Source organism: Eptatretus burgeri, chromosome 6 (genome assembly GCF_056783735.1).
Source record: "Eptatretus burgeri isolate ZD-2024b chromosome 6, Ebu_testis_v1, whole genome shotgun sequence".
Lineage (NCBI taxonomy): Eukaryota > Metazoa > Chordata > Myxini > Myxiniformes > Myxinidae > Eptatretus > Eptatretus burgeri.
In genome coordinates this window covers 2,771,463-2,777,356 of record NC_140966.1, presented here as the reverse complement: position 1 = coordinate 2,777,356, position 5,894 = coordinate 2,771,463, and the positions used below count along the sequence as shown (strand labels likewise).

Sequence of the window (5,894 nt, the reverse complement as noted above, 5' to 3'; positions counted from 1 at the left end):
GCAGAGAGTGAAGAGCCTGCTATTTCCAAAGGATGATGGCCGATCTGAGGGATGACAGATGGCACGGCAGAGGATGGAGTAATCAGAAGAGGATTTTCCAAGGGGTCAGAGAGATCATTAAAGAAAAACAGAAAAAGCACAGGGCCTCGGACACTGCCTTGAGGAACTCCAGCCTGGACAGAAAGAGGAAATGAGAGAATTCCATTAAGGGCCACACATTGACTGTGACGGGAGAGGAAGTCTGCGAGTCATGAGTGGAGATTGCCTTGGACACCATAGGAAGAGCGTTTGGTGAGCAGGGTGGGGTGCCAGGCCGTATCAAAAGCATGCGATATGTCCAGGGAGATGGCGCTGATCTCATGTATGGGATGGAGGACTTACATCCATTATTGGGAAAGCAGGAGCTGCAAGTCCGGGGTAGAGTTACCTGGTCTGCATCCACATGGATAATCGGAAATCAGGCCATTGGGAGAAGAGGAAGGATTTAATGTCAGAAGTGATTTTGGATTCCATAACCTTGCTTATGATTGGGAGAAGACTGATTGATCTGTAATTGCAGGTATCTGTTTTTGCACCTTTTTATACAGAGCCGTAATGTTTGTTGATTTCCAAGCAGATGGCAGATGACCTTGAGCAAATGAGAGGTTGCATAGACAGGGAGAGAGTGAGCAAGAGAAGCAGAGCAGGTTTTTAGGACACGTGGGCTGATGCCATCTGGACCGGTTGCAGAATTAGAGTCGAGCTTTGACAGCAATATTTCCACCTTGTGGGGGGAGGAAAGGACACATATTCCAGGAACAGCTGGGTGTGACTGGGTAAGTTGGGTCCAGGAAGTGATGGGTTTGGAACACAAGATTTTACACAAAGACGGAGTTTTGACATTCAGCCTTCTCACGTGCTGTGTCAGCTGTGGGGCCATTTGAGGTAAGGGAGGGGGTGGAGGGGCAACATACAAGAGAAATAGACTTTACGAGACACCATCAGGATTTGGAGGAGGGAGACAAGTTTGAGAGTTCAGACCTGAGAGGAGAAATATATTGTTTCATGGCTCTTCTGATGGTAGACACACACTTGTTCCAAGCTTTGTGTAAGGAACAGAGATCACCTCAAGTTGGATTTGCCTTCCATAAGGCGAAGGCAAGTTCTTTCAGGATATCTGCGTTGCTGCAAGCTTCAGTGTACCATGGGTGAAAGGAAGGGTAGGGCAAGAGATTGGATAAATTGGTGCATGAAAGAGACCATATTTTTTTGAATGAATTCCCATGATGAGTTGATGTTGGAGAAAGTAGCGATGGGAGACCAGACGAGAAGTTAGATGAGTGCATGAAGTCCCTGCCATTCAGCCTGAGTGAAATGCCAGACTCGACGGCGGTGAGGTGGTTCTCTGATAATATCCAGAGAGATGTCCACTTTGACAAGGACGTGGTCAGAAGAACCAATTGGAGCGAAGGAAGAACAGCAGATATTTTCAGGGAAATTGGTCAAAATCAGATCCAGAAGAGATGGAGTACCATTGGTTGAGATCCCGGTCGGGAAGTTGACCGATTGAGTCAGTCCCAATGAGTCACAGAAGTCTTTTGCTGAAGTGCCGTGACAGCTGAGAGAGGTACCCACACCTAGCCAACTGGCATGATGACAATTGAAGTTGCCACATATGAGGAAGAGAGAGTTTGGATGAGAGGATAGAAGTTGGTCAATGTTTTTGGAGAGTGAGGGGTAAATGGAGTCATCACTGTTAGGTGGACGGTACAGTACACATATAAACATGAGGTGGGAGTGGAGGGGAAGCTGTAGCCAGAGGTATTCCTGGTCTGTGGGGCAGTGAGGGGACGATTGGAGCGAGAACGGTGAGAGTGGAGAGTTGAGGGAGAAGGGTGAGGTGGAGTATTTGTGAAAGATGAGAGGGAAAGTTGGAGGGGGAAGAGTGTAAAGGTTGCTTTGAGGGAGAGTACACTCCTCTCTTAATCAGTATACTCCTCAAAAGAGTGAAGAGTTGCAAAGAGCAATGGTTGGATGAGGGGAAAGATGGGAGGGGTAAGGAGAGGGTATAACAGGTGGGGAGTTAGGAGGAGGTAGATTTAAGTAGGTGGGGTGAATTGGCACTAAAGTTGAAAAAAAAAAGGACGATTGATGGAACAAGAACATGCATTACAAACTGGGATTTAAAATTTTGAAAGTCATAGATGCAATCATAGACATTACACAAAGGATGCAATAAAGGAGAATTAAGAGAATTGAGAAAAGAAATGTTGTAACAGTGGGACGTTTCAGACACGGGATGAAGGAAAGTTCGAATCGAAAACAGCCAGAAGAAGAAGAAGAAGAAGAAGAAGAAGAAGAAGAAGAAGAAGAAGAAGAAGAAGAAGAAGAAGAAGAAGAAGAAGAAGTGATTATGATACAATACAGAGAACCACATGTGTGAAATAGGAAGTTAAAACATTTAAAGGGACCATTGTCTTTGTTTTTTACTTCTTTTTTTAAATGATTGGGCAAAATTAGGTAATGGGAAGGTTGAAGAAAAAAATTGTGAAGGTATGTGGTGAATTTGGATTGGCTCAGGTCGAAGGAAGATTGAAGGTCAGCAGAAGAGGAAGGAGGAAGAAGAGTCGGTACAAACTAAAATGGCAACCACATTAACCGATACACCAATGTCTGAATCAACAAGAATCTTTTTTTGCTTTACAGATGAGCCAGTTTCAAAAAGTGCTCATTTCAGAATTGTCCCATTGATTCTTTCCTGAACAACCAATATGGCCTCCACAACAGCCTGGTTCATGATGTCAATAAAAACACTTTCGTTCAAATTTGATGGAGATTAAATCAAACCAGTTCATTTTTGAGAAGCTTTTGGCATCAGGAATATGAAAATCAATGTTTACATCTGCCTTCTGACACACTGTGGTGATTGTGCCATGTGTGGTGCCTTTGCCATATACAGTGTCTTCTGCAAAATCTGTATTTTCAACAGTGAAGAAGACAAATGTACCTTTCTTGAGGAAAGGTGGGACATACAATCCATCAAATTGTTTTGTGTTTTCCACAACAGCGTTGGCAATTGCTCTTTCTTGGAGCAAGGCATGGCTGCGTGGTACGCAGTAGTTCTGTATATGGAGGAGGTCCATCAACACCCTTGTTCCTGGTGTCCTGGAGTACAGTGAGTGCCAACCTGACAATCTGTGGGTTTTCTCGTGCATGTGGTGCAATTGTCTCCTGGTCTTGAAAGCATACATGATATTGTGACTTATGGTCAATGCTGACATGCCAACTGTCCTGCTCCTCATCTCTGTTTGCAGTTCCTCCTCAGATCCCACCGTAATCCACCATATAAGGATCTTCAGCTTGGTTGGGACATCCATCCTCTCTTGTACTGCATACTGTAATTGTGTTTCCTTTAAATTAAATTAAATTGGCAATGCTCTTGCATATTAGCTTAGCTGTCTTGTATATTTCACTTGTGGCATCTTGCATCAAGGAAGTGTAGACCATATCTTCTTCGCAGTATTCAGGATAGTAAAGAACAGATGGTTTTCTTCTCTCTTTTCTGCCTCACTAACTTCACACTTGGTAACTCTGCAAGGATTTTGTCCTCTAGCCACTGTCATGTCAGTGTCAGGGTGTGTTTCTGTGCCTCATCACGCCCACCAAGCATAGACATGTCGGTTTTTTTCAATGGCATCCATGGTTGAGCCTCATTTTGGGTTTCATATTCAGTGAGATTGATCAGCTCAATCAAGCATTGTACTTGCTTTGGTAGGTCTGTCTTTGTCGACTTGACCCGGTTGCTGGCATCATCCCTCAAGACATGGATCACATGTCGTGTCCAGCATGGTTTGTGGTATCTTCCTTCTATTGCTGGGCATCACTTGGTGAGAGTGCATTGCTTGGTCTTGTCATCAATACTGGATCTTGGGAAATTTCCACAGCTCATCTAAGTGCCTTCCCCACATTTTCAGTTCATACGGTGAAGAGACGCTGGTCATCATCTTGTTGACATAAGAAGCAGTGATCCCTTGTCAATGTTTCTGTCACAGATCTCGTGAAAGGTGCTGAGGTGCCTGAGGTTGTTGATTGCTGGATTTCAGAGCTTGTTCTTTTATGCCCACGTTTTTTCACAGCATAGGTTTCTGTAGACATTGCTTGCTGCAAGCAGTCTCTCGCTCGCTGTATGGATATTTGATTTGTGGCATCAGAATAATCAATATTTCCTTTCAATCAATATTTCTTTGGTAAAGTCTTTGAGGTGTCTGTGGATGTCAACATATTTTCAATCCTGTAAGCTGGATCTTTCTTCCACTACATCAAGTAGTTTCTGGTGTGATTCTGTTCTGGGATGTTGAACAAGTGTTCCTTTGCTGGCAGTGGACTCCTAACAAAGAATGTACTGCTTCCAGTCTACAGTATCCATGGAAGACTTGAACGAGCTCAACTTGCTGGATCCCGCATCTTCACTCATCATGACTCAGGCACTGAAAAGAAAGAGAGCTATCACTATATTAAGGCAAGACCAAGATAATTGTGTGCTCGTTGTCTTAATATAAATTTTTACAGCATAAAATTAAATATTGCAAAACAACTGTAAAAATAATGCAAAATTATTGCAGTATCAGGACTTGTAAACACTGTTGCAACTGCCGCCAGAAGAACTATGATTGTGTCGCACAGAATGCGAAAACAATTCAGACCGTGATATTGAATATGACAGAGAGTGATGATGATGTGTCAAACTGAGATAGGAAATACATCTATACATAATTAATGCTGGTGTCACTACCAACAATTTGAATGTGCATTTTTTTCATGAAAATACAAACATAATTTCACAAACTTCTTCATTTCTTGGTTTTTGGTGTTCATCATCACTAATTTGACATAAGCTTTGGATTATTTGGGACTGGAAACATAGGGTTAGCATTTAGAATGAAGTTTCTATGCTAATTACAAGCTGAGATATTCAGAAATTCTTATTTTATGGTGGCCATTTTGAAAATCCAAAATGGCAACGATGCAGGGATCTGTGCAAATGTAAACATTGATTTTCGTATTCCTGATGCCATAAGCTTCTCAAAAATGTACTGGTTTGCTAATCTCCATAGAATTTGATCAAAAATACATGGTGAACCTGACTACAAGAAAAAGGATTGAAAAATTAGCCTCAAAACCATGTTGTTCAAACTCCCAGAAGCTTTTGCTTTATGAGTGCCATATTATCAATCTCAAATCATTATTGCACCTCCATCTCATTGCCATGATGCTCTAATTAGAACGAGCTGGCAGCAACAGCTGATTGTGTTTCACAAAAACCCATTGCACTTTTTTGAAACAAGGTTTCTTGTTCTGGACATTATAGTGCAACTTAATTTCCACTTAACCATTTGCATCTTCTTCTTCTGTCTTCGTATCTCTGTCACCAAGGGCGGGCGGAGGTTATGTTTTCATCCGTCTGTCTGTTTATCTGTGAGCAGGTCACCTCAAAAGATTTTGGACGGATTCAGATGAGACTTTGTGGGCAGGTTGGGTGTGTCACTGGAACTAATTGATTAGATTTTGGTGTCGATCTGATTTCGGATTCAGATACTATTATTTCTTTATTTTTAAAGTGATTCTTCATAATTGAGACAAGGTAGGGCCAAAAATGGTATAGAGCTTGATATATCAAATTGTTACTGACAGATTTGGACGAAACTTGGTGGACAGGTTGAGTATGTGACAAAGACAAATTCATTCGATTTTGGTGAAGATCTGAATCGGATACAAGGATTTCTTTAATTTTTTTAAGCGATTCTTCATAATTGAGAGATCGTGCCAAAAATGACATTTCGCGCAATATTTCAAAAAGTTTTGACAAAACTTTGTGGATGAGTTGTGTAGGTGACAAGAACAAGCCGATTCGATTT

At 42.0% G+C, this 5,894-nt stretch overlaps 1 pseudogene; it reads right to left on the bottom strand.

Moving 5' to 3' along the window:
• Nucleotides 1–2,780: 2,780 nt before the first annotated feature.
• LOC147024127 (uncharacterized) lies at nt 2,781–4,523 on the bottom strand (annotated as a pseudogene).
• Between the last annotated feature and the right edge of the window lie 1,371 nt (nt 4,524–5,894).